This window comes from Idiotropiscis lumnitzeri, chromosome 12 (genome assembly GCF_059441095.1).
Source record: "Idiotropiscis lumnitzeri isolate Australia: NSW breed Sydney's pygmy pipehorse chromosome 12, RoL_Ilum_1.0, whole genome shotgun sequence".
NCBI lineage: Eukaryota > Metazoa > Chordata > Actinopteri > Syngnathiformes > Syngnathidae > Idiotropiscis > Idiotropiscis lumnitzeri.
The window spans coordinates 3,799,049-3,826,825 of record NC_142402.1 but is presented as its reverse complement, the minus strand read 5'-3'; the positions used below and the strand labels follow the sequence as shown (position 1 = coordinate 3,826,825).

The 27,777-nt window shown below is 43.4% G+C and overlaps 13 non-coding genes across 13 annotated transcripts; all 13 read left to right on the top strand.

Moving 5' to 3' along the window:
- Nucleotides 1–1,992: 1,992 nt before the first annotated feature.
- On the top strand, nt 1,993–2,105 carry trnal-caa (transfer RNA leucine (anticodon CAA)). The gene is made up of 2 exons: nt 1,993–2,030; nt 2,060–2,105. It is a non-coding gene; the product is annotated as a tRNA-Leu (tRNA).
- Nucleotides 2,106–5,131: 3,026 nt separating this feature from the next.
- Nucleotides 5,132–5,244, top strand: trnal-uaa (transfer RNA leucine (anticodon UAA)). The gene is made up of 2 exons: nt 5,132–5,169; nt 5,199–5,244. It is a non-coding gene; the product is annotated as a tRNA-Leu (tRNA).
- Nucleotides 5,245–7,484: 2,240 nt separating this feature from the next.
- Nucleotides 7,485–7,597, top strand: trnal-caa (transfer RNA leucine (anticodon CAA)). The gene is made up of 2 exons: nt 7,485–7,522; nt 7,552–7,597. It is a non-coding gene; the product is annotated as a tRNA-Leu (tRNA).
- A 672-nt stretch (nt 7,598–8,269) lies between these two features.
- On the top strand, nt 8,270–8,382 carry trnal-uaa (transfer RNA leucine (anticodon UAA)). The gene is made up of 2 exons: nt 8,270–8,307; nt 8,337–8,382. It is a non-coding gene; the product is annotated as a tRNA-Leu (tRNA).
- Nucleotides 8,383–11,407: 3,025 nt separating this feature from the next.
- On the top strand, nt 11,408–11,520 carry trnal-caa (transfer RNA leucine (anticodon CAA)). Its single transcript has 2 exons — nt 11,408–11,445; nt 11,475–11,520. It is a non-coding gene; the product is annotated as a tRNA-Leu (tRNA).
- Nucleotides 11,521–14,546: 3,026 nt separating this feature from the next.
- trnal-uaa (transfer RNA leucine (anticodon UAA)) lies at nt 14,547–14,659 on the top strand. The gene is made up of 2 exons: nt 14,547–14,584; nt 14,614–14,659. It is a non-coding gene; the product is annotated as a tRNA-Leu (tRNA).
- A 2,241-nt stretch (nt 14,660–16,900) lies between these two features.
- trnal-uaa (transfer RNA leucine (anticodon UAA)) lies at nt 16,901–17,013 on the top strand. Its single transcript has 2 exons — nt 16,901–16,938; nt 16,968–17,013. It is a non-coding gene; the product is annotated as a tRNA-Leu (tRNA).
- A 671-nt stretch (nt 17,014–17,684) lies between these two features.
- Nucleotides 17,685–17,796, top strand: trnal-caa (transfer RNA leucine (anticodon CAA)). The gene is made up of 2 exons: nt 17,685–17,722; nt 17,751–17,796. It is a non-coding gene; the product is annotated as a tRNA-Leu (tRNA).
- A 672-nt stretch (nt 17,797–18,468) lies between these two features.
- trnal-caa (transfer RNA leucine (anticodon CAA)) lies at nt 18,469–18,581 on the top strand. The gene is made up of 2 exons: nt 18,469–18,506; nt 18,536–18,581. It is a non-coding gene; the product is annotated as a tRNA-Leu (tRNA).
- A 2,241-nt stretch (nt 18,582–20,822) lies between these two features.
- trnal-uaa (transfer RNA leucine (anticodon UAA)) lies at nt 20,823–20,935 on the top strand. The gene is made up of 2 exons: nt 20,823–20,860; nt 20,890–20,935. It is a non-coding gene; the product is annotated as a tRNA-Leu (tRNA).
- Nucleotides 20,936–23,960: 3,025 nt separating this feature from the next.
- trnal-uaa (transfer RNA leucine (anticodon UAA)) lies at nt 23,961–24,073 on the top strand. The gene is made up of 2 exons: nt 23,961–23,998; nt 24,028–24,073. It is a non-coding gene; the product is annotated as a tRNA-Leu (tRNA).
- Nucleotides 24,074–24,744: 671 nt separating this feature from the next.
- On the top strand, nt 24,745–24,856 carry trnal-caa (transfer RNA leucine (anticodon CAA)). Its single transcript has 2 exons — nt 24,745–24,782; nt 24,811–24,856. It is a non-coding gene; the product is annotated as a tRNA-Leu (tRNA).
- A 672-nt stretch (nt 24,857–25,528) lies between these two features.
- On the top strand, nt 25,529–25,641 carry trnal-caa (transfer RNA leucine (anticodon CAA)). The gene is made up of 2 exons: nt 25,529–25,566; nt 25,596–25,641. It is a non-coding gene; the product is annotated as a tRNA-Leu (tRNA).
- Nucleotides 25,642–27,777: the final 2,136 nt, after the last annotated feature.

Here is a 27,777-nt window from a genome sequence, read left to right as displayed (position 1 = left end):
AGGAATTAAGCCTTCAGGTCTCCGAATGGAACCATGGGTTCAAATCCCACTCCGGACAAGTTCGCTCATTTGACGTTTTGGGAACTGAGTTGGCTGTGTGACAGTTTCTTCAAGATTGATCAGTTCCACGTTTGTGTACCACAGTAACAAGGATAAAATATATTTGAAAAAAAGTGCTTGGCATTGTACCCCCTTTTAGGTTTCAATCCAACAAACAGTAAAGATATTTAACCAAAAACCGTCAGGACGTCTGAGTTGGCTCAGGCCCCAGTCACAAGGTGTAATTGTTTCCATGATGAATATGGGCTTCTGGGCTCAAGATTGGTCTATCGTCACAAGGATAATTTATACAAAATGCAAGTCCTTCAGTACTCTGTGGTACATTTTTAAACCACCCACATGTAACGAGGCTCATCGACATCTTGTCAGGATGGCCGAGTGGTCTAAGGCGCCAGACTCAAGGTGTAATCTTCCAATGGTAAATGGAGGCTTCTTGTCTCCAAATGGAGGCGTGGGTTCAAGTCCCACTCCTGACGAATACTATTGTTTGAATTTAAGGGGATCATCTTGGCTGTTGGGATGGCTTTTTGGGGACAACTCAGTGGAAGGTTTGAGTCGCACTGTGGACCATAGAAAAAAAAGACAAAATATAGAAGATACATCAATTTGGCAGTTTGCCGTAGTATAATTTGTATATTCAACCAACAATGAAGACCATCCCAAATTGAGTGGCAGGATGGTCGAGTGGTCTAAGTCGCTGGACTTAGGACGATCCCCTTCCTCTGAGCGGTGAGGCCTTCTGGTCTTTGAATGGACCCGTGGGTTCAAATCCCACTCCGGACAAGTTCTTTCATGTGATGTTTTAGGTACTGTGTTGGCTGTGCGACAGTTTCTTCAATATTGATCAGTTCCATGTTTGTGTACCATAATAACAAGTACAAAATATATAAAATTCGAGTGTTTGGCATTGCGCCGTCTTTTAGCTTTCAATCCAACAAACAGTTAAGACATTAAACCAAAAACTGTCAGGACGGTTGAGTTGGCTCAGGCCCCAGTCACAAGGTGTAATTCTTTCCATGGTGAATTGGGGCTTCTGGGCTCAAGATTGGACGACTGTCACGAGGATAATTTATATAAAGTGCAAGTCCTTCAATACTCTGTGGTCCATTTTTAAACCACCCACATGTGAAGAGCATAATCAACACCTTCTCAGGATGGCCGAGCGGTCTAAGGCGCCAGACTTAAGGTGTTAATCTTCCTATATTAAATTGGGGCTTCTGGTCTCCAGATGGAGGCGTGGGTTCAAGTCCCACTCCTGACAAATACTTTAGTTTGAATTTCAGGGGATCATCTTGGCTGTTGGGATGGCTTTTTGGGGACAACTCAGTGGAAGGTTTGAGTCGCACTGTGGACCATAGAAAAAAAGACAAAATATAGAAGATACATCTATTTGGCAGTTTGCCGAAGTATAATTTGTATATTCAACCAACAATAAAGACCAACTCCCATTGACTGCCAGGTTTCCCGAGTGGTCTAAGTCGCCAGACTCAAGTCGTACTCTTTTCTCTGAGGAATTAGGCCTTCTGGTCTTTGAATGGACCCGTGGGTTCAAATCCCACTCCGGACAAGTTCTTTCATGTGATGTTTTGGGTACTGTGTTGGCTGTGCGACAGTTTCTTCAATATTGATCAGTTCCATGTTTGTGTACCATAATAACAAGTACAAAATATATAAAATTCAAGTGTTTGGCATTGCGCCGTCTTTTAGCTTTCAATCCAACAAACAGTTAAGACATTAAACCAAAAACTGTCAGGACGGTTGTGTTGGCTCAGGCCCCAGTCACAAGGTGAAATTCTTTCCATGGTGAATTGGGGCTTCTGGGCTCAAGATTGGACGACTGTCACGAGGATAATTTATATAAAGTGCAAGTCCTTCAGTACTCTGTGGTACATTTTTAAACCACCCACATGTAACGAGGCTCATCAACATCTTGTCAGGATGGCCGAGCGGTCTAAGGCGCCAGACTCAAGGTGTAATCTTCCAATGGTAAATTTGAGGCTTCTGGTCTCCAAATGGAGGCGTGGGTTCAAGTCCCACTCCTGACAAATACTATTGTTTGAATTTAAGGGGATCATCTTGGCTGTTGGGATGGCTTTTTGGGGACAACTCAGTGGAAGGTTTGAGTCGCACTGTGGATCATAGAAAAAAAAGACAAAATATAGAAGATACATCAATTTGGCAGTTTGCCGTAGTATAATTTGTATATTCAACCAACAATGAAGACCATCCCAAATTGAGTGGCAGGATGGTCGAGTGGTCTAAGTCGCTGGACTTAGGACGATCCCCTTCCTCTGCGCGGTTAGGCCTTCTGGTCTTTGAATGGACCCGTGGGTTCAAATCCCACTCCGGACAAGTTCTTTCATGTGATGTTTTGGGTACTGTGTTGGCTGTGCGACAGTTTCTTCAATATTGATCAGTTCCATGTTTGTGTACCATAATAACAAGTACAAAATATATAAAATTCGAGTGTTTGGCATTGCGCCGTCTTTTAGCTTTCAATCCAACAAACAGTTAAGACATTAAACCAAAAACTGTCAGGACGGTTGAGTTGGCTCAGGCCCCAGTCACAAGGTGTAATTCTTTCCATGGTGAATTGGGGCTTCTGGGCTCAAGATTGGACGACTGTCACGAGGATAATTTATATAAAGTGCAAGTCCTTCAATACTCCGTGGTACATTTTTAAACCACCCACATGTGAAGAGGATAGTCAACACCTTGTCAGGATGGCCGAGCGGTCTAAGGCGCCAGACTCAAGGTGTTAATCTTCCAATATTAAATTGGGACTTCTGGTCTCTGGATGGAGGCGTGGGTTCAAATCCCACTCCTGACAAATACTTTAGTTTGAATTTCAGGGGATCATCTTGGCTGTTGGGATGGCTTTTTGGGGACAACTCAGTGGAAGGTTTGAGTCGCACTGTGGACCATAGAAAAAAAGACAAAATATAGAAGATACATCTATTTGGCAGTTTGCCGAAGTATAATTTGTATATTCAACCAACAATAAAGACCAACTCCCATTGACTGCCAGGTTTCCCGAGTGGTCTAAGTCGCCAGACTCAAGACGTACTCTTTTCTCTGAGGAATTTGGCCTTCTGGTCTTTGAATGGACCCGTGGGTTCAAATCCCACTCCAAACAAGTTCTTTCATGTGATGTTTTGGGTACTGTGTTGGCTGTGCGACAGTTTCTTCAATATTGATCAGTTCCATGTTTGTGTACCATCATAACAAGTACAAAATATATAAATTTCAAGTGCTTGGCATTGCGCCGTCTTTTAGCTTTCAATCCAACAAACAGTTAAGACATTAAACCAAAAACTGTCAGGACGGTTGAGTTGGCTCAGGCCCCAGTCACAAGGTGTAATTCTTTCCATGGTGAATTTGGGCTTCTGGGCTCAAGATTGGACGACTGTCACGAGGATCATTTATATAAAGTGCAAATCCTTCAATACTCCGTGGTACATTTTTAAACCACCCACATGTGAAGAGGACAATCAACACCTTGTCAGGATGGCCGAGCGGTCTGAGGCGCCAGACTCAAGGCGTTCATCTTCCAATAGTAAATTGGGGCTTCTGGTCTCCGGATGGAGGCGTGGGTTCAAATCCCACTCCTGACAAATTCTTTTGTTTGAATTTAAGGGGATCATCTTGGCTGTTTGGAAGGTTTTTTGGGGACAACTCAGTGGAAGGTTTGAGTCGCACTGTGGACCATAGAAAAAAATGAAAAAATATAGAAGATGCATCTATTTGGCAGTTTGTCGTAGGATAATTTGTATATTCAACCCACAATGAAGACCATCCCAAATTGAATGTAAGCCTGGTCGTGTGGTCTAAGGTGGCAGACTTAGTACGCATCCCTTTTTCTGAGGAATTAGGCCTTCTGGTCTCCGAATGGAACCATGGGTTCAAATCCCACTCCGGACAAGTTCGCTCATTTGATGTTTTGGGAACTGAGTTGGCTGTGTGACAGTTTCTTCAAGATTGATCAGTTCCACGTTTGTGTACCACAGTAACAAGGACAAAATATATTTGAAAGAAAGTGCTTGGCATTGCACCCCCTTTTAGGTTTCAATCCAACAAACAGTAAAGACATTTAACCAAAAACCGTCAGGACGGCTGAGTTGGCTCAGGCCCCAGTCACAAGGTGTAATTCTTTCCATGGTGAATATGGGCTTCTGGGCTCAAGATTGGTCTGTCGTCACGAGGATAATTTATACAAAATGCAAGTCCTTCAGTACTCCGTGGTACATTTTTAAACCACCCACATGTAAAGAGGATCATGAACATCTTGTCAGGATGGCCGAGCGGTCTAAGGCGCCAGACTCAAGGTGTACTCTTGCAATGGTAAATAGGGTCTTCTGGTCTCCAAATGGAGGCGTGGGTTCATGTCCCACTCCTGACAATTACTTTTGTTTGAATTTAAGGGGATCATCTTGGCTGTTGGGATGGCTTTTTGGGGACAACTCAGTGGAAGGTTTGAGTCGTACTGTGGACCATAGAAAAAAAAGACAAAATATAGAAGATACATCAATTTGGTAGTTTGCCGTAGTATAATTTGTATATTCAACCAACAATGAAGACCATCCCAAATTGAGTGGCAGGATGGTCGAGTGGTCTAAGTCGCTGGACTTAGGACGATCCCCTTCCTCTGAGCGGTTAGGCCTTCTGGTCTTTGAATGGACCCGTGGGTTCAAATCCCACTCCGGACAAGTTCTTTCATGTGATGTTTTGGGTACTGTGTTGGCTGTGCGACAGTTTCTTCAATATTGATCAGTTCCATGTTTGTGTACCATAATAACAAGTACAAAATATATAAAATTCGAGTGTTTGGCATTGCGCCGTCTTTTAGCTTTCAATCCAACAAACAGTTAAGACATTAAACCAAAAACTGTCAGGACGGTTGAGTTGGCTCAGGCCCCAGTCACAAGGTGTAATTCTTTCCATGGTGAATTGGGGCTTCTGGGCTCAAGATTGGACGACTGTCACGAGGATAATTTATATAAAGTGCAAGTCCTTCAATACTCCGTGGTACATTTTTAAACCACCCACATGTGAAGAGCATAATCAACACCTTGTCAGGATGGCCGAGCGGTCTAAGGCGCCAGACTTAAGGTGTTAATCTTCCAATATTAAATTGGGGCTTCTGGTCTCCAGATGGAGGCGTGGGTTCAAGTCCCACTCCTGACAAATACTTTAGTTTGAATTTCAGGGGATCTTCTTGGCTGTTGGGATGGCTTTTTGGGGACAACTCAGTGGAAGGTTTGAGTCGCACTGTGGACCATAGAAAAAAAGACAAAATATAGAAGATACATCTATTTGGCAGTTTGCCGAAGTATAATTTGTATATTCAACCAACAATGAAGACCATCCCAAATTGAATGTAAGCCTGGTCGTGTGGTCTAAGGTGGCAGACTTAGTACGCATCCCTTTTTCTGAGGAATTAAGCCTTCAGGTCTCCGAATGGAACCATGGGTTCAAATCCCACTCCGGACAAGTTCGCTCATTTGATGTTTTGGGAACTGAGTTGGCTGTGTGACAGTTTCTTCAAGATTGATCAGTTCCACGTTTGTGTACCACAGTAACAAGGATAAAATATATTTGAAAAAAAGTGCTTGGCATTGTACCCCCTTTTAGGTTTCAATCCAACAAACAGTAAAGATATTTAACCAAAAACCGTCAGGACGTCTGAGTTGGCTCAGGCCCCAGTCACAAGGTGTAATTGTTTCCATGATGAATATGGGCTTCTGGGCTCAAGATTGGTCTATCGTCACAAGGATAATTTATACAAAATGCAAGTCCTTCAGTACTCTGTGGTACATTTTTAAACCACCCACATGTAACGAGGCTCATCGACATCTTGTCAGGATGGCCGAGTGGTCTAAGGCGCCAGACTCAAGGTGTAATCTTCCAATGGTAAATGGAGGCTTCTTGTCTCCAAATGGAGGCGTGGGTTCAAGTCCCACTCCTGCCGAATACTATTGTTTGAATTTAAGGGGATCATCTTGGCTGTTGGGATGGCTTTTTGGGGACAACTCAGTGGAAGGTTTGAGTCGCACTGTGGACCATAGAAAAAAAAGACAAAATATAGAAGATACATCAATTTGGCAGTTTGCCGTAGTATAATTTGTATATTCAACCAACAATGAAGACCATCCCAAATTGAGTGGCAGGATGGTCGAGTGGTCTAAGTCGCTGGACTTAGGACGATCCCCTTCCTCTGAGCGGTTAGGCCTTCTGGTCTTTGAATGGACCCGTGGGTTCAAATCCCACTCCGGACAAGTTCTTTCATGTGATGTTTTAGGTACTGTGTTGGCTGTGCGACAGTTTCTTCAATATTGATCAGTTCCATGTTTGTGTACCATAATAACAAGTACAAAATATATAAAATTCGAGTGTTTGGCATTGCGCCGTCTTTTAGCTTTCAATCCAACAAACAGTTAAGACATTAAACCAAAAACTGTCAGGACGGTTGAGTTGGCTCAGGCCCCAGTCACAAGGTGTAATTCTTTCCATGGTGAATTGGGGCTTCTGGGCTCAAGATTGGACGACTGTCACGAGGATAATTTATATAAAGTGCAAGTCCTTCAATACTCCGTGGTCCATTTTTAAACCACCCACATGTGAAGAGCATAATCAACACCTTCTCAGGATGGCCGAGCGGTCTAAGGCGCCAGACTTAAGGTGTTAATCTTCCTATATTAAATTGGGGCTTCTGGTCTCCAGATGGAGGCGTGGGTTCAAGTCCCACTCCTGACAAATACTTTAGTTTGAATTTCAGGGGATCATCTTGGCTGTTGGGATGGCTTTTTGGGGACAACTCAGTGGAAGGTTTGAGTCGCACTGTGGACCATAGAAAAAAAGACAAAATATAGAAGATACATCTATTTGGCAGTTTGCCGAAGTATAATTTGTATATTCAACCAACAATAAAGACCAACTCCCATTGACTGCCAGGTTTCCCGAGTGGTCTAAGTCGCCAGACTCAAGTCGTACTCTTTTCTCTGAGGAATTAGGCCTTCTGGTCTTTGAATGGACCCGTGGGTTCAAATCCCACTCCGGACAAGTTCTTTCATGTGATGTTTTGGGTACTGTGTTGGCTGTGCGACAGTTTCTTCAATATTGATCAGTTCCATGTTTGTGTACCATAATAACAAGTACAAAATATATAAAATTCAAGTGTTTGGCATTGCGCCGTCTTTTAGCTTTCAATCCAACAAACAGTTAAGACATTAAACCAAAAACTGTCAGGACGGTTGTGTTGGCTCAGGCCCCAGTCACAAGGTGAAATTCTTTCCATGGTGAATTGGGGCTTCTGGGCTCAAGATTGGACGACTGTCACGAGGATAATTTATATAAAGTGCAAGTCCTTCAGTACTCTGTGGTACATTTTTAAACCACCCACATGTAACGAGGCTCATCAACATCTTGTCAGGATGGCCGAGCGGTCTAAGGCGCCAGACTCAAGGTGTAATCTTCCAATGGTAAATTTGAGGCTTCTGGTCTCCAAATGGAGGCGTGGGTTCAAGTCCCACTCCTGACAAATACTATTGTTTGAATTTAAGGGGATCATCTTGGCTGTTGGGATGGCTTTTTGGGGACAACTCAGTGGAAGGTTTGAGTCGCACTGTGGATCATAGAAAAAAAAGACAAAATATAGAAGATACATCAATTTGGCAGTTTGCCGTAGTATAATTTGTATATTCAACCAACAATGAAGACCATCCCAAATTGAGTGGCAGGATGGTCGAGTGGTCTAAGTCGCTGGACTTAGGACGATCCCCTTCCTCTGAGCGGTTAGGCCTTCTGGTCTTTGAATGGACCCGTGGGTTCAAATCCCACTCCGGACAAGTTCTTTCATGTGATGTTTTGGGTACTGTGTTGGCTGTGCGACAGTTTCTTCAATATTGATCAGTTCCATGTTTGTGTACCATAATAACAAGTACAAAATATATAAAATTCGAGTGTTTGGCATTGCGCCGTCTTTTAGCTTTCAATCCAACAAACAGTTAAGACATTAAACCAAAAACTGTCAGGACGGTTGAGTTGGCTCAGGCCCCAGTCACAAGGTGTAATTCTTTCCATGGTGAATTGGGGCTTCTGGGCTCAAGATTGGACGACTGTCACGAGGATAATTTATATAAAGTGCAAGTCCTTCAATACTCCGTGGTACATTTTTAAACCACCCACATGTGAAGAGCATAATCAAAACCTTGTCAGGATGGCCGAGCGGTCTAAGGCGCCAGACTTAAGGTGTTAATCTTCCAATATTAAATTGGGGCTTCTGGTCTCCAGATGGAGGCGTGGGTTCAAGTCCCACTCCTGACAAATACTTTAGTTTGAATTTCAGGGGATCTTCTTGGCTGTTGGGATGGCTTTTTGGGGACAACTCAGTGGAAGGTTTGAGTCGCACTGTGGACCATAGAAAAAAAGACAAAATATAGAAGATACATCTATTTGGCAGTTTGCCGAAGTATAATTTGTATATTCAACCAACAATAAAGACCAACTCCCATTGACTGCCAGGTTTCCCAAGTGGTCTAAGTCGCCAGACTCAAGACGTACTCTCTTCTCTGAGGAATTAGGCCTTCTGGTCTTTGAATGGACCCGTGGGTTCAAATCCCACTCCGAACAAGTTCTTTCATGTGATGTTTTGGGTACTGTGTTGGCTGTGCGACAGTTTCTTCAATATTGATCAGTTCCATGTTTGTGTACCATCATAACAAGTACAAAATATATCAAATTCAAGTGCTTGGCATTGCGCCGTCGTTTAGCTTTCAATCCAACAAACAGTTAAGACATTAAACCAAAAACTGTCAGGACGGCTGAGTTTGCTCAGGCCCCAGTCACAAGGTGTAATTCTTTCCATGGTGAATTTGGGCTTCTGGGCTCAAGATTGGACGACTGTCACGAGGATAATTTATATAAAGTGCAAATCCTTCAATACTCCGTGGTACATTTTTAAACCACCCACATGTGAAGAGGACAATCAACACCTTGTCAGGATGGCCGAGCGGTCTGAGGCGCCAGACTCAAGGCGTTCATCTTCCAATAGTAAATTGGGGCTTCTGGTCTCCGGATGGAGGCGTGGGTTCAAATCCCACTCCTGACAAATTCTTTTGTTTGAATTTAAGGGGATCATCTTGGCTGTTTGGAAGGTTTTTTGGGGACAACTCAGTGGAAGGTTTGAGTCGCACTGTGGACCATAGAAAAAAATGAAAAAATATAGAAGATGCATCGATTTGGCAGTTTGTCGTAGGATAATTTGTATATTCAACCCACAATGAAGACCATCCCAAATTTAATGTAACCCTGGTCGTGTGGTCTAAGGTGGCAGACTTAGTACGCATCCCTTTTTCTAAGGAATTAAGCCTTCAGGTCTCCGAATGGAACCATGGGTTCAAATCCCACTCCGGACAAGTTCGCTCATTTGACGTTTTGGGAACTGAGTTGGCTGTGTGACAGTTTCTTCAAGATTGATCAGTTCCACGTTTGTGTACCACAGTAACAAGGATAAAATATATTTGAAAAAAAGTGCTTGGCATTGTACCCCCTTTTAGGTTTCAATCCAACAAACAGTAAAGATATTTAACCAAAAACCGTCAGGACGTCTGAGTTGGCTCAGGCCCCAGTCACAAGGTGTAATTGTTTCCATGATGAATATGGGCTTCTGGGCTCAAGATTGGTCTATCGTCACAAGGATAATTTATACAAAATGCAAGTCCTTCAGTACTCTGTGGTACATTTTTAAACCACCCACATGTAACGAGGCTCATCGACATCTTGTCAGGATGGCCGAGTGGTCTAAGGCGCCAGACTCAAGGTGTAATCTTCCAATGGTAAATGGAGGCTTCTTGTCTCCAAATGGAGGCGTGGGTTCAAGTCCCACTCCTGACGAATACTATTGTTTGAATTTAAGGGGATCATCTTGGCTGTTGGGATGGCTTTTTGGGGACAACTCAGTGGAAGGTTTGAGTCGCACTGTGGACCATAGAAAAAAAAGACAAAATATAGAAGATACATCAATTTGGCAGTTTGCCGTAGTATAATTTGTATATTCAACCAACAATGAAGACCATCCCAAATTGAGTGGCAGGATGGTCGAGTGGTCTAAGTCGCTGGACTTAGGACGATCCCCTTCCTCTGAGCGGTGAGGCCTTCTGGTCTTTGAATGGACCCGTGGGTTCAAATCCCACTCCGGACAAGTTCTTTCATGTGATGTTTTAGGTACTGTGTTGGCTGTGCGACAGTTTCTTCAATATTGATCAGTTCCATGTTTGTGTACCATAATAACAAGTACAAAATATATAAAATTCGAGTGTTTGGCATTGCGCCGTCTTTTAGCTTTCAATCCAACAAACAGTTAAGACATTAAACCAAAAACTGTCAGGACGGTTGAGTTGGCTCAGGCCCCAGTCACAAGGTGTAATTCTTTCCATGGTGAATTGGGGCTTCTGGGCTCAAGATTGGACGACTGTCACGAGGATAATTTATATAAAGTGCAAGTCCTTCAATACTCCGTGGTCCATTTTTAAACCACCCACATGTGAAGAGCATAATCAACACCTTCTCAGGATGGCCGAGCGGTCTAAGGCGCCAGACTTAAGGTGTTAATCTTCCTATATTAAATTGGGGCTTCTGGTCTCCAGATGGAGGCGTGGGTTCAAGTCCCACTCCTGACAAATACTTTAGTTTGAATTTCAGGGGATCATCTTGGCTGTTGGGATGGCTTTTTGGGGACAACTCAGTGGAAGGTTTGAGTCGCACTGTGGACCATAGAAAAAAAGACAAAATATAGAAGATACATCTATTTGGCAGTTTGCCGAAGTATAATTTGTATATTCAACCAACAATAAAGACCAACTCCCATTGACTGCCAGGTTTCCCGAGTGGTCTAAGTCGCCAGACTCAAGTCGTACTCTTTTCTCTGAGGAATTAGGCCTTCTGGTCTTTGAATGGACCCGTGGGTTCAAATCCCACTCCGGACAAGTTCTTTCATGTGATGTTTTGGGTACTGTGTTGGCTGTGCGACAGTTTCTTCAATATTGATCAGTTCCATGTTTGTGTACCATAATAACAAGTACAAAATATATAAAATTCAAGTGTTTGGCATTGCGCCGTCTTTTAGCTTTCAATCCAACAAACAGTTAAGACATTAAACCAAAAACTGTCAGGACGGTTGTGTTGGCTCAGGCCCCAGTCACAAGGTGAAATTCTTTCCATGGTGAATTGGGGCTTCTGGGCTCAAGATTGGACGACTGTCACGAGGATAATTTATATAAAGTGCAAGTCCTTCAGTACTCTGTGGTACATTTTTAAACCACCCACATGTAACGAGGCTCATCAACATCTTGTCAGGATGGCCGAGCGGTCTAAGGCGCCAGACTCAAGGTGTAATCTTCCAATGGTAAATTTGAGGCTTCTGGTCTCCAAATGGAGGCGTGGGTTCAAGTCCCACTCCTGACAAATACTATTGTTTGAATTTAAGGGGATCATCTTGGCTGTTGGGATGGCTTTTTGGGGACAACTCAGTGGAAGGTTTGAGTCGCACTGTGGATCATAGAAAAAAAAGACAAAATATAGAAGATACATCAATTTGGCAGTTTGCCGTAGTATAATTTGTATATTCAACCAACAATGAAGACCATCCCAAATTGAGTGGCAGGATGGTCGAGTGGTCTAAGTCGCTGGACTTAGGACGATCCCCTTCCTCTGCGCGGTTAGGCCTTCTGGTCTTTGAATGGACCCGTGGGTTCAAATCCCACTCCGGACAAGTTATTTCATGTGATGTTTTGGGTACTGTGTTGGCTGTGCGACAGTTTCTTCAATATTGATCAGTTCCATGTTTGTGTACCATAATAACAAGTACAAAATATATAAAATTCGAGTGTTTGGCATTGCGCCGTCTTTTAGCTTTCAATCCAACAAACAGTTAAGACATTAAACCAAAAACTGTCAGGACGGTTGAGTTGGCTCAGGCCCCAGTCACAAGGTGTAATTCTTTCCATGGTGAATTGGGGCTTCTGGGCTCAAGATTGGACGACTGTCACGAGGATAATTTATATAAAGTGCAAGTCCTTCAATACTCCGTGGTACATTTTTAAACCACCCACATGTGAAGAGGATAGTCAACACCTTGTCAGGATGGCCGAGCGGTCTAAGGCGCCAGACTCAAGGTGTTAATCTTCCAATATTAAATTGGGACTTCTGGTCTCTGGATGGAGGCGTGGGTTCAAATCCCACTCCTGACAAATACTTTAGTTTGAATTTCAGGGGATCATCTTGGCTGTTGGGATGGCTTTTTGGGGACAACTCAGTGGAAGGTTTGAGTCGCACTGTGGACCATAGAAAAAAAGACAAAATATAGAAGATACATCTATTTGGCAGTTTGCCGAAGTATAATTTGTATATTCAACCAACAATAAAGACCAACTCCCATTGACTGCCAGGTTTCCCGAGTGGTCTAAGTCGCCAGACTCAAGACGTACTCTTTTCTCTGAGGAATTTGGCCTTCTGGTCTTTGAATGGACCCGTGGGTTCAAATCCCACTCCGAACAAGTTCTTTCATGTGATGTTTTGGGTACTGTGTTGGCTGTGCGACAGTTTCTTCAATATTGATCAGTTCCATGTTTGTGTACCATCATAACAAGTACAAAATATATAAATTTCAAGTGCTTGGCATTGCGCCGTCTTTTAGCTTTCAATCCAACAAACAGTTAAGACATTAAACCAAAAACTGTCAGGACGGTTGAGTTGGCTCAGGCCCCAGTCACAAGGTGTAATTCTTTCCATGGTGAATTTGGGCTTCTGGGCTCAAGATTGGACGACTGTCACGAGGATAATTTATATAAAGTGCAAATCCTTCAATACTCCGTGGTACATTTTTAAACCACCCACATGTGAAGAGGACAATCAACACCTTGTCAGGATGGCCGAGCGGTCTGAGGCGCCAGACTCAAGGCGTTCATCTTCCAATAGTAAATTGGGGCTTCTGGTCTCCGGATGGAGGCGTGGGTTCAAATCCCACTCCTGACAAATTCTTTTGTTTGAATTTAAGGGGATCATCTTGGCTGTTTGGAAGGTTTTTTGGGGACAACTCAGTGGAAGGTTTGAGTCGCACTGTGGACCATAGAAAAAAATGAAAAAATATAGAAGATGCATCTATTTGGCAGTTTGTCGTAGGATAATTTGTATATTCAACCCACAATGAAGACCATCCCAAATTGAATGTAAGCCTGGTCGTGTGGTCTAAGGTGGCAGACTTAGTACGCATCCCTTTTTCTGAGGAATTAGGCCTTCTGGTCTCCGAATGGAACCATGGGTTCAAATCCCACTCCGGACAAGTTCGCTCATTTGATGTTTTGGGAACTGAGTTGGCTGTGTGACAGTTTCTTCAAGATTGATCAGTTCCACGTTTGTGTACCACAGTAACAAGGACAAAATATATTTGAAAGAAAGTGCTTGGCATTGCACCCCCTTTTAGGTTTCAATCCAACAAACAGTAAAGACATTTAACCAAAAACCGTCAGGACGGCTGAGTTGGCTCAGGCCCCAGTCACAAGGTGTAATTCTTTCCATGGTGAATATGGGCTTCTGGGCTCAAGATTGGTCTGTCGTCACGAGGATAATTTATACAAAATGCAAGTCCTTCAGTACTCCGTGGTACATTTTTAAACCACCCACATGTAAAGAGGATCATGAACATCTTGTCAGGATGGCCGAGCGGTCTAAGGCGCCAGACTCAAGGTGTACTCTTGCAATGGTAAATAGGGTCTTCTGGTCTCCAAATGGAGGCGTGGGTTCATGTCCCACTCCTGACAAATACTTTTGTTTGAATTTAAGGGGATCATCTTGGCTGTTGGGATGGCTTTTTGGGGACAACTCAGTGGAAGGTTTGAGTCGTACTGTGGACCATAGAAAAAAAAGACAAAATATAGAAGATACATCAATTTGGCAGTTTGCCGTAGTATAATTTGTATATTCAACCAACAATGAAGACCATCCCAAATTGAGTGGCAGGATGGTCGAGTGGTCTAAGTCGCTGGACTTAGGACGATCCCCTTCCTCTGAGCGGTTAGGCCTTCTGGTCTTTGAATGGACCCGTGGGTTCAAATCCCACTCCGGACAAGTTCTTTCATGTGATGTTTTGGGTACTGTGTTGGCTGTGCGACAGTTTCTTCAATATTGATCAGTTCCATGTTTGTGTACCATAATAACAAGTACAAAATATATAAAATTCGAGTGTTTGGCATTGCGCCGTCTTTTAGCTTTCAATCCAACAAACAGTTAAGACATTAAACCAAAAACTGTCAGGACGGTTGAGTTGGCTCAGGCCCCAGTCACAAGGTGTAATTCTTTCCATGGTGAATTGGGGCTTCTGGGCTCAAGATTGGACGACTGTCACGAGGATAATTTATATAAAGTGCAAGTCCTTCAATACTCCGTGGTACATTTTTAAACCACCCACATGTGAAGAGCATAATCAACACCTTGTCAGGATGGCCGAGCGGTCTAAGGCGCCAGACTTAAGGTGTTAATCTTCCAATATTAAATTGGGGCTTCTGGTCTCCAGATGGAGGCGTGGGTTCAAGTCCCACTCCTGACAAATACTTTAGTTTGAATTTCAGGGGATCATCTTGGCTGTTGGGATGGCTTTTTGGGGACAACTCAGTGGAAGGTTTGAGTCGCACTGTGGACCATAGAAAAAAAGACAAAATATAGAAGATACATCTATTTGGCAGTTTGCCGAAGTATAATTTGTATATTCAACCAACAATAAAGACCAACTCCCATTGACTGCCAGGTTTCCCGAGTGGTCTAAGTCGCCAGACTCAAGACGTACTCTTTTCTCTGAGGAATTTGGCCTTCTGGTCTTTGAATGGACCCGTGGGTTCAAATCCCACTCCGGACAAGTTCTTTCATGTGATGTTTTGGGTACTGTGTTGGCTGTGCAACAGTTTCTTCAATATTGATCAGTTCCATGTTTGTGTACCATAATAACAAGTACAAAATATATAAAATTCGAGTGTTTGGCATTGCGCCGTCTTTTAGCTTTCAATCCAACAAACAGTTAAGACATTAAACCAAAAACTGTCAGGACGGTTGAGTTGGCTCAGGCCCCAGTCACAAGGTGTAATTCTTTCCATGGTGAATTTGGGCTTCTGGGCTCAAGATTGGACGACTGTCACGAGGATAATTTATATAAAGTGCAAATCCTTCAATACTCCGTGGTACATTTTTAAACCACCCACATGTGAAGAGGACAATCAACACCTTGTCAGGATGGCCGAGCGGTCTGAGGCGCCAGACTCAAGGCGTTCATCTTCCAATAGTAAATTGGGGCTTCTGGTCTCCGGATGGAGGCGTGGGTTCAAATCCCACTCCTGACAAATTCTTTTGTTTGAATTTAAGGGGATCATCTTGGCTGTTTGGAAGGTTTTTTGGGGACAACTCAGTGGAAGGTTTGAGTCGCACTGTGGACCATAGAAAAAAATGAAAAAATATAGAAGATGCATCTATTTGGCAGTTTGTCGTAGGATAATTTGTATATTCAACCCACAATGAAGACCATCCCAAATTGAATGTAAGCCTGGTCGTGTGGTCTAAGGTGGCAGACTTAGTACGCATCCCTTTTTCTGAGGAATTAGGCCTTCTGGTCTCCGAATGGAACCATGGGTTCAAATCCCACTCCGGACAAGTTCGCTCATTTGATGTTTTGGGAACTGAGTTGGCTGTGTGACAGTTTCTTCAAGATTGATCAGTTCCACGTTTGTGTACCACAGTAACAAGGACAAAATATATTTGAAAGAAAGTGCTTGGCATTGCACCCCCTTTTAGGTTTCAATCCAACAAACAGTAAAGACATTTAACCAAAAACCGTCAGGACGGCTGAGTTGGCTCAGGCCCCAGTCACAAGGTGTAATTCTTTCCATGGTGAATATGGGCTTCTGGGCTCAAGATTGGTCTGTCGTCACGAGGATAATTTATACAAAATGCAAGTCCTTCAGTACTCCGTGGTACATTTTTAAACCACCCACATGTAAAGAGGATCATGAACATCTTGTCAGGATGGCCGAGCGGTCTAAGGCGCCAGACTCAAAGTGTACTCTTGCAATGGTAAATAGGGTCTTCTGGTCTCCAAATGGAGGCGTGGGTTCATGTCCCACTCCTGACAATTACTTTTGTTTGAATTTAAGGGGATCATCTTGGCTGTTGGGATGGCTTTTTGGGGACAACTCAGTGGAAGGTTTGAGTCGTACTGTGGACCATAGAAAAAAAAGACAAAATATAGAAGATACATCAATTTGGTAGTTTGCCGTAGTATAATTTGTATATTCAACCAACAATGAAGACCATCCCAAATTGAGTGGCAGGATGGTCGAGTGGTCTAAGTCGCTGGACTTAGGACGATCCCCTTCCTCTGAGCGGTTAGGCCTTCTGGTCTTTGAATGGACCCGTGGGTTCAAATCCCACTCCGGACAAGTTCTTTCATGTGATGTTTTGGGTACTGTGTTGGCTGTGCGACAGTTTCTTCAATATTGATCAGTTCCATGTTTGTGTACCATAATAACAAGTACAAAATATATAAAATTCGAGTGTTTGGCATTGCGCCGTCTTTTAGCTTTCAATCCAACAAACAGTTAAGACATTAAACCAAAAACTGTCAGGACGGTTGAGTTGGCTCAGGCCCCAGTCACAAGGTGTAATTCTTTCCATGGTGAATTGGGGCTTCTGGGCTCAAGATTGGACGACTGTCACGAGGATAATTTATATAAAGTGCAAGTCCTTCAATACTCCGTGGTACATTTTTAAACCACCCACATGTGAAGAGCATAATCAACACCTTGTCAGGATGGCCGAGCGGTCTAAGGCGCCAGACTTAAGGTGTTAATCTTCCAATATTAAATTGGGGCTTCTGGTCTCCAGATGGAGGCGTGGGTTCAAGTCCCACTCCTGACAAATACTTTAGTTTGAATTTCAGGGGATCATCTTGGCTGTTGGGATGGCTTTTTGGGGACAACTCAGTGGAAGGTTTGAGTCGCACTGTGGACCATAGAAAAAAAGACAAAATATAGAAGATACATCTATTTGGCAGTCTGCCGAAGTATAATTTGTATATTCAACCAACAATAAAGACCAACTCCCATTGACTGCCAGGTTTCCCGAGTGGTCTAAGTCGCCAGACTCAAGACGTACTCTTTTCTCTGAGGAATTAGGCCTTCTGGTCTTTGAATGGACCCGTGGGTTCAAATCCCACTCCGAACAAGTTCTTTCATGTGATGTTTTGGGTACTGTGTTGGCTGTGCGACAGTTTCTTCAATATTGATCAGTTCCATGTTTGTGTACCATAATAACAAGTACAAAATATATAAAATTCGAGTGCTTGGCATTGCGCCGTCTTCTAGCTTTCAATCCAACAAACAGTTAAGACATTAAACCAAAAACTGTCAGGACGGCTGAGTTGGCTCAGGCCCCAGTCACAAGGTGTAATTCTTTCCATGGTGAATTGGGGCTTCTGGGCTCAAGATTGGTCTATCGTCACAAGGATAATTTATACAAAATGCAAGTCCTTCAGTACTCTGTGGTACATTTTTAAACCACCCACATGTAACGAGGCTCATCAACATCTTGTCAGGATGGCCGAGCGGTCTAAGGCGCCAGACTCAAGGTGTAATCTTCCAATGGTAAATGGAGGCTTCTGGTCTCCAAATGGAGGCGTGGGTTCAAGTCCCACTCCTGACAAATACTATTGTTTGAATTTAAGGGGATCATCTTGGCTGTTGGGATGGCTTTTTGGGGACAACTCAGTGGAAGGTTTGAGTCGCACTGTGTACCATAGAAAAAAAAGACAAAATATAGAAGATACATCAATTTGGCAGTTTGCCGTAGTATAATTTGTATATTCAACCAACAATGAAGACCATCCCAAATTGAGTGGCAGGATGGTCGAGTGGTCTAAGTCGCTGGACTTAGGACGATCCCCTTCCTCTGCGCGGTTAGGCCTTCTGGTCTTTGAATGGACCCGTGGGTTCAAATCCCACTCCGGACAAGTTCTTTCATGTGATGTTTTGGGTACTGTGTTGGCTGTGCGACAGTTTCTTCAATATTGATCAGTTCCATGTTTGTGTACCATAATAACAAGTACAAAATATATAAAATTCGAGTGTTTGGCATTGCGCCGTCTTTTAGCTTTCAATCCAACAAACAGTTAAGACATTAAACCAAAAACTGTCAGGACGGTTGAGTTGGCTCAGGCCCCAGTCACAAGGTGTAATTCTTTCCATGGTGAATTGGGGCTTCAGGGCTCAAGATTGGACGACTGTCACGAGGATAATTTATATAAAGTGCAAGTCCTTCAATACTCCGTGGTACATTTTTAAACCACCCACATGTGAAGAGGATAGTCAACACCTTGTCAGGATGGCCGAGCGGTCTAAGGCGCCAGACTCAAGGTGTTAATCTTCCAATATTAAATTGGGACTTCTGGTCTCCGGATGGAGGCGTGGGTTCAAATCCCACTCCTGACAAATACTTTAGTTTGAATTTCAGGGGATCATCTTGGCTGTTGGGATGGCTTTTTGGGGACAACTCAGTGGAAGGTTTGAGTCGCACTGTGGACCATAGAAAAAAAGACAAAATATAGAAGATACATCTATTTGGCAGTTTGCCGAAGTATAATTTGTATATTCAACCAACAATAAAGACCAACTCCCATTGACTGCCAGGTTTCCCGAGTGGTCTAAGTCGCCAGACTCAAGACGTACTCTTTTCTCTGAGGAATTTGGCCTTCTGGTCTTTGAATGGACCCGTGGGTTCAAATCCCACTCCGAACAAGTTCTTTCATGTGATGTTTTGGGTACTGTGTTGGCTGTGCGACAGTTTCTTCAATATTGATCAGTTCCATGTTTGTGTACCATCATAACAAGTACAAAATATATAAATTTCAAGTGCTTGGCATTGCGCCGTCTTTTAGCTTTCAATCCAACAAACAGTTAAGACATTAAACCAAAAACTGTCAGGACGGTTGAGTTGGCTCAGGCCCCAGTCACAAGGTGTAATTCTTTCCATGGTGAATTTGGGCTTCTGGGCTCAAGATTGGACGACTGTCACGAGGATAATTTATATAAAGTGCAAATCCTTCAATACTCCGTGGTACATTTTTAAACCACCCACATGTGAAGAGGACAATCAACACCTTGTCAGGATGGCCGAGCGGTCTGAGGCGCCAGACTCAAGGCGTTCATCTTCCAATAGTAAATTGGGGCTTCTGGTCTCCGGATGGAGGCGTGGGTTCAAATCCCACTCCTGACAAATTCTTTTGTTTGAATTTAAGGGGATCATCTTGGCTGTTTGGAAGGTTTTTTGGGGACAACTCAGTGGAAGGTTTGAGTCGCACTGTGGACCATAGAAAAAAATGAAAAAATATAGAAGATGCATCTATTTGGCAGTTTGTCGTAGGATCATTTGTATATTCAACCCACAATGAAGACCATCCCAAATTGAATGTAAGCCTGGTCGTGTGGTCTAAGGTGGCAGACTTAGTACGCATCCCTTTTTCTGAGGAATTAGGCCTTCTGGTCTCCGAATGGAACCATGGGTTCAAATCCCACTCCGGACAAGTTCGCTCATTTGATGTTTTGGGAACTGAGTTGGCTGTGTGACAGTTTCTTCAAGATTGATCAGTTCCACGTTTGTGTACCACAGTAACAAGGACAAAATATATTTGAAAGAAAGTGCTTGGCATTGCACCCCCTTTTAGGTTTCAATCCAACAAACAGTAAAGACATTTAACCAAAAACCGTCAGGACGGCTGAGTTGGCTCAGGCCCCAGTCACAAGGTGTAATTCTTTCCATGGTGAATATGGGCTTCTGGGCTCAAGATTGGTCTGTCGTCACGAGGATAATTTATACAAAATGCAAGTCCTTCAGTACTCCGTGGTACATTTTTAAACCACCCACATGTAAAGAGGATCATGAACATCTTGTCAGGATGGCCGAGCGGTCTAAGGCGCCAGACTCAAGGTGTACTCTTGCAATGGTAAATAGGGTCTTCTGGTCTCCAAATGGAGGCGTGGGTTCATGTCCCACTCCTGACAAATACTTTTGTTTGAATTTAAGGGGATCATCTTGGCTGTTGGGATGGCTTTTTGGGGACAACTCAGTGGAAGGTTTGAGTCGTACTGTGGACCATAGAAAAAAAAGACAAAATATAGAAGATACATCAATTTGGCAGTTTGCCGTAGTATAATTTGTATATTCAACCAACAATGAAGACCATCCCAAATTGAGTGGCAGGATGGTCGAGTGGTCTAAGTCGCTGGACTTAGGACGATCCCCTTCCTCTGAGCGGTTAGGCCTTCTGGTCTTTGAATGGACCCGTGGGTTCAAATCCCACTCCGGACAAGTTCTTTCATGTGATGTTTTGGGTACTGTGTTGGCTGTGCGACAGTTTCTTCAATATTGATCAGTTCCATGTTTGTGTACCATAATAACAAGTACAAAATATATAAAAATCGAGTGTTTGGCATTGCGCCGTCTTTTAGCTTTCAATCCAACAAACAGTTAAGACATTAAACCAAAAACTGTCAGGACGGTTGAGTTGGCTCAGGCCCCAGTCACAAGGTGTAATTCTTTCCATGGTGAATTGGGGCTTCTGGGCTCAAGATTGGACGACTGTCACGAGGATAATTTATATAAAGTGCAAGTCCTTCAATACTCCGTGGTACATTTTTAAACCACCCACATGTGAAGAGCATAATCAACACCTTGTCAGGATGGCCGAGCGGTCTAAGGCGCCAGACTTAAGGTGTTAATCTTCCAATATTAAATTGGGGCTTCTGGTCTCCAGATGGAGGCGTGGGTTCAAGTCCCACTCCTGACAAATACTTTAGTTTGAATTTCAGGGGATCATCTTGGCTGTTGGGATGGCTTTTTGGGGACAACTCAGTGGAAGGTTTGAGTCGCACTGTGGACCATAGAAAAAAAGACAAAATATAGAAGATACATCTATTTGGCAGTTTGCCGAAGTATAATTTGTATATTCAACCAACAATAAAGACCAACTCCCATTGACTGCCAGGTTTCCCGAGTGGTCTAAGTCGCCAGACTCAAGACGTACTCTTTTCTCTGAGGAATTTGGCCTTCTGGTCTTTGAATGGACCCGTGGGTTCAAATCCCACTCCGGACAAGTTCTTTCATGTGATGTTTTGGGTACTGTGTTGGCTGTGCAACAGTTTCTTCAATATTGATCAGTTCCATGTTTGTGTACCATAATAACAAGTACAAAATATATAAAATTCGAGTGTTTGGCATTGCGCCGTCTTTTAGCTTTCAATCCAACAAACAGTTAAGACATTAAACCAAAAACTGTCAGGACGGTTGAGTTGGCTCAGGCCCCAGTCACAAGGTGTAATTCTTTCCATGGTGAATTGGGGCTTCTGGGCTCAAGATTGGACGACTGTCACGAGGATAATTTATATAAAGTGCAAGTCCTTCAATACTCCGTGGTACATTTTTAAACCACCCACATGTGAAGAGGATAGTCAACACCTTGTCAGGATGGCCGAGCGGTCTAAGGCGCCAGACTCAAGGTGTTAATCTTCCAATATTAAATTGGGACTTCTGGTCTCTGGATGGAGGCGTGGGTTCAAATCCCACTCCTGACAAATACTTTAGTTTGAATTTCAGGGGATCATCTTGGCTGTTGGGATGGCTTTTTGGGGACAACTCAGTGGAAGGTTTGAGTCGCACTGTGGACCATAGAAAAAAAGACAAAATATAGAAGATACATCTATTTGGCAGTTTGCCGAAGTATAATTTGTATATTCAACCAACAATAAAGACCAACTCCCATTGACTGCCAGGTTTCCCGAGTGGTCTAAGTCGCCAGACTCAAGACGTACTCTTTTCTCTGCGGAATTTGGCCTTCTGGTCTTTGAATGGACCCGTGGGTTCAAATCCCACTCCGAACAAGTTCTTTCATGTGATGTTTTGGGTACTGTGTTGGCTGTGCGACAGTTTCTTCAATATTGATCAGTTCCATGTTTGTGTACCATCATAACAAGTACAAAATATATAAATTTCAAGTGCTTGGCATTGCGCCGTCTTTTAGCTTTCAATCCAACAAACAGTTAAGACATTAAACCAAAAACTGTCAGGACGGTTGAGTTGGCTCAGGCCCCAGTCACAAGGTGTAATTCTTTCCATGGTGAATTTGGGCTTCTGGGCTCAAGATTGGACGACTGTCACGAGGATAATTTATATAAAGTGCAAATCCTTCAATACTCCGTGGTACATTTTTAAACCACCCACATGTGAAGAGGACAATCAACACCTTGTCAGGATGGCCGAGCGGTCTGAGGCGCCAGACTCAAGGCGTTCATCTTCCAATAGTAAATTGGGGCTTCTGGTCTCCGGATGGAGGCGTGGGTTCAAATCCCACTCCTGACAAATTCTTTTGTTTGAATTTAAGGGGATCATCTTGGCTGTTTGGAAGGTTTTTTGGGGACAACTCAGTGGAAGGTTTGAGTCGCACTGTGGACCATAGAAAAAAATGAAAAAATATAGAAGATGCATCTATTTGGCAGTTTGTCGTAGGATAATTTGTATATTCAACCCACAATGAAGACCATCCCAAATTGAATGTAAGCCTGGTCGTGTGGTCTAAGGTGGCAGACTTAGTACGCATCCCTTTTTCTGAGGAATTAGGCCTTCTGGTCTCCGAATGGAACCATGGGTTCAAATCCCACTCCGGACAAGTTCGCTCATTTGATGTTTTGGGAACTGAGTTGGCTGTGTGACAGTTTCTTCAAGATTGATCAGTTCCACGTTTGTGTACCACAGTAACAAGGACAAAATATATTTGAAAGAAAGTGCTTGGCATTGCACCCCCTTTTAGGTTTCAATCCAACAAACAGTAAAGACATTTAACCAAAAACCGTCAGGACGGCTGAGTTGGCTCAGGCCCCAGTCACAAGGTGTAATTCTTTCCATGGTGAATATGGGCTTCTGGGCTCAAGATTGGTCTGTCGTCACGAGGATAATTTATACAAAATGCAAGTCCTTCAGTACTCCGTGGTACATTTTTAAACCACCCACATGTAAAGAGGATCATGAACATCTTGTCAGGATGGCCGAGCGGTCTAAGGCGCCAGACTCAAAGTGTACTCTTGCAATGGTAAATAGGGTCTTCTGGTCTCCAAATGGAGGCGTGGGTTCATGTCCCACTCCTGACAATTACTTTTGTTTGAATTTAAGGGGATCATCTTGGCTGTTGGGATGGCTTTTTGGGGACAACTCAGTGGAAGGTTTGAGTCGTACTGTGGACCATAGAAAAAAAAGACAAAATATAGAAGATACATCAATTTGGTAGTTTGCCGTAGTATAATTTGTATATTCAACCAACAATGAAGACCATCCCAAATTGAGTGGCAGGATGGTCGAGTGGTCTAAGTCGCTGGACTTAGGACGATCCCCTTCCTCTGAGCGGTTAGGCCTTCTGGTCTTTGAATGGACCCGTGGGTTCAAATCCCACTCCGGACAAGTTCTTTCATGTGATGTTTTGGGTACTGTGTTGGCTGTGCGACAGTTTCTTCAATATTGATCAGTTCCATGTTTGTGTACCATAATAACAAGTACAAAATATATAAAATTCGAGTGTTTGGCATTGCGCCGTCTTTTAGCTTTCAATCCAACAAACAGTTAAGACATTAAACCAAAAACTGTCAGGACGGTTGAGTTGGCTCAGGCCCCAGTCACAAGGTGTAATTCTTTCCATGGTGAATTGGGGCTTCTGGGCTCAAGATTGGACGACTGTCACGAGGATAATTTATATAAAGTGCAAGTCCTTCAATACTCCGTGGTACATTTTTAAACCACCCACATGTGAAGAGCATAATCAACACCTTGTCAGGATGGCCGAGCGGTCTAAGGCGCCAGACTTAAGGTGTTAATCTTCCAATATTAAATTGGGGCTTCTGGTCTCCAGATGGAGGCGTGGGTTCAAGTCCCACTCCTGACAAATACTTTAGTTTGAATTTCAGGGGATCATCTTGGCTGTTGGGATGGCTTTTTGGGGACAACTCAGTGGAAGGTTTGAGTCGCACTGTGGACCATAGAAAAAAAGACAAAATATAGAAGATACATCTATTTGGCAGTCTGCCGAAGTATAATTTGTATATTCAACCAACAATAAAGACCAACTCCCATTGACTGCCAGGTTTCCCGAGTGGTCTAAGTCGCCAGACTCAAGACGTACTCTTTTCTCTGAGGAATTAGGCCTTCTGGTCTTTGAATGGACCTGTGGGTTCAAATCCCACTCCGAACAAGTTCTTTCATGTGATGTTTTGGGTACTGTGTTGGCTGTGCGACAGTTTCTTCAATATTGATCAGTTCCATGTTTGTGTACCATAATAACAAGTACAAAATATATAAAATTCGAGTGCTTGGCATTGCGCCGTCTTCTAGCTTTCAATCCAACAAACAGTTAAGACATTAAACCAAAAACTGTCAGGACGGCTGAGTTGGCTCAGGCCCCAGTCACAAGGTGTAATTCTTTCCATGGTGAATTGGGGCTTCTGGGCTCAAGATTGGTCTATCGTCACAAGGATAATTTATACAAAATGCAAGTCCTTCAGTACTCTGTGGTACATTTTTAAACCACCCACATGTAACGAGGCTCATCAACATCTTGTCAGGATGGCCGAGCGGTCTAAGGCGCCAGACTCAAGGTGTAATCTTCCAATGGTAAATGGAGGCTTCTGGTCTCCAAATGGAGGCGTGGGTTCAAGTCCCACTCCTGACAAATACTATTGTTTGAATTTAAGGGGATCATCTTGGCTGTTGGGATGGCTTTTTGGGGACAACTCAGTGGAAGATTTGAGTCGCACTGTGTACCATAGAAAAAAAAGACAAAATATAGAAGATACATCAATTTGGCAGTTTGCCGTAGTATAATTTGTATATTCAACCAACAATGAAGACCATCCCAAATTGAGTGGCAGGATGGTCGAGTGGTCTAAGTCGCTGGACTTAGGACGATCCCCTTCCTCTGCGCGGTTAGGCCTTCTGGTCTTTGAATGGACCCGTGGGTTCAAATCCCACTCCGGACAAGTTCTTTCATGTGATGTTTTGGGTACTGTGTTGGCTGTGCGACAGTTTCTTCAATATTGATCAGTTCCATGTTTGTGTACCATAATAACAAGTACAAAATATATAAAATTCGAGTGTTTGGCATTGCGCCGTCTTTTAGCTTTCAATCCAACAAACAGTTAAGACATTAAACCAAAAACTGTCAGGACGGTTGAGTTGGCTCAGGCCCCAGTCACAAGGTGTAATTCTTTCCATGGTGAATTGGGGCTTCAGGGCTCAAGATTGGACGACTGTCACGAGGATAATTTATATAAAGTGCAAGTCCTTCAATACTCCGTGGTACATTTTTAAACCACCCACATGTGAAGAGGATAGTCAACACCTTGTCAGGATGGCCGAGCGGTCTAAGGCGCCAGACTCAAGGTGTTAATCTTCCAATATTAAATTGGGACTTCTGGTCTCCGGATGGAGGCGTGGGTTCAAATCCCACTCCTGACAAATACTTTAGTTTGAATTTCAGGGGATCATCTTGGCTGTTGGGATGGCTTTTTGGGGACAACTCAGTGGAAGGTTTGAGTCGCACTGTGGACCATAGAAAAAAAGACAAAATATAGAAGATACATCTATTTGGCAGTTTGCCGAAGTATAATTTGTATATTCAACCAACAATAAAGACCAACTCCCATTGACTGCCAGGTTTCCCGAGTGGTCTAAGTCGCCAGACTCAAGACGTACTCTTTTCTCTGAGGAATTTGGCCTTCTGGTCTTTGCATGGACCCGTGGGTTCAAATCCCACTCCGAACAAGTTCTTTCATGTGATGTTTTGGGTACTGTGTTGGCTGTGCGACAGTTTCTTCAATATTGATCAGTTCCATGTTTGTGTACCATCATAACAAGTACAAAATATATAAATTTCAAGTGCTTGGCATTGCGCCGTCTTTTAGCTTTCAATCCAACAAACAGTTAAGACATTAAACCAAAAACTGTCAGGACGGTTGAGTTGGCTCAGGCCCCAGTCACAAGGTGTAATTCTTTCCATGGTGAATTTGGGCTTCTGGGCTCAAGATTGGACGACTGTCACGAGGATAATTTATATAAAGTGCAAATCCTTCAATACTCCGTGGTACATTTTTAAACCACCCACATGTGAAGAGGACAATCAACACCTTGTCAGGATGGCCGAGCGGTCTGAGGCGCCAGACTCAAGGCGTTCATCTTCCAATAGTAAATTGGGGCTTCTGGTCTCCGGATGGAGGCGTGGGTTCAAATCCCACTCCTGACAAATTCTTTTGTTTGAATTTAAGGGGATCATCTTGGCTGTTTGGAAGGTTTTTTGGGGACAACTCAGTGGAAGGTTTGAGTCGCACTGTGGACCATAGAAAAAAATGAAAAAATATAGAAGATGCATCTATTTGGCAGTTTGTCGTAGGATCATTTGTATATTAAACCCACAATGAAGACCATCCCAAATTGAATGTAAGCCTGGTCGTGTGGTCTAAGGTGGCAGACTTAGTACGCATCCCTTTTTCTGAGGAATTAGGCCTTCTGGTCTCCGAATGGAACCATGGGTTCAAATCCCACTCCGGACAAGTTCGCTCATTTGATGTTTTGGGAACTGAGTTGGCTGTGTGACAGTTTCTTCAAGATTGATCAGTTCCACGTTTGTGTACCACAGTAACAAGGACAAAATATATTTGAAAGAAAGTGCTTGGCATTGCACCCCCTTTTAGGTTTCAATCCAACAAACAGTAAAGACATTTAACCAAAAACCGTCAGGACGGCTGAGTTGGCTCAGGCCCCAGTCACAAGGTGTAATTCTTTCCATGGTGAATATGGGCTTCTGGGCTCAAGATTGGTCTGTCGTCACGAGGATAATTTATACAAAATGCAAGTCCTTCAGTACTCCGTGGTACATTTTTAAACCACCCACATGCAAAGAGGATCATGAACATCTTGTCAGGATGGCCGAGCGGTCTAAGGCGCCAGACTCAAGGTGTAATCTTGCAATGGTAAATAGGGTCTTCTGGTCTCCAAATGGAGGCGTGGGTTCATGTCCCACTCCTGACAAATACTTTTGTTTGAATTTAAGGGGATCATCTTGGCTGTTGGGATGGCTTTTTGGGGACAACTCAGTGGAAGGTTTGAGTCGCACTGTGGACCATAGAAAAAAAAGACAAAATATAGAAGATACATCAATTTGGCACTTTGCCGTAGTATAATTTGTATATTCAACCAACAATGAAGACCATCCCAAATTGAGTGGCAGGATGGTCGAGTGGTCTAAGTCGCTGGACTTAGGACGATCCCCTTCCTCTGAGCGGTTAGGCCTTCTGGTCTTTGAATGGACCCGTGGGTTCAAATCCCACTCCGGACAAGTTCTTTCATGTGATGTTTTGGGTACTGTGTTGGCTGTGCGACAGTTTCTTCAATATTGATCAGTTCCATGTTTGTGTACCATAATAACAAGTACAAAATATATAAAATTCGAGTGTTTGGCATTGCGCCGTCTTTTAGCTTTCAATCCAACAAACAGTTAAGACATTAAACCAAAAACTGTCAGGACGGTTGAGTTGGCTCAGGCCCCAGTCACAAGGTGTAATTCTTTCCATGGTGAATTGGGGCTTCTGGGCTCAA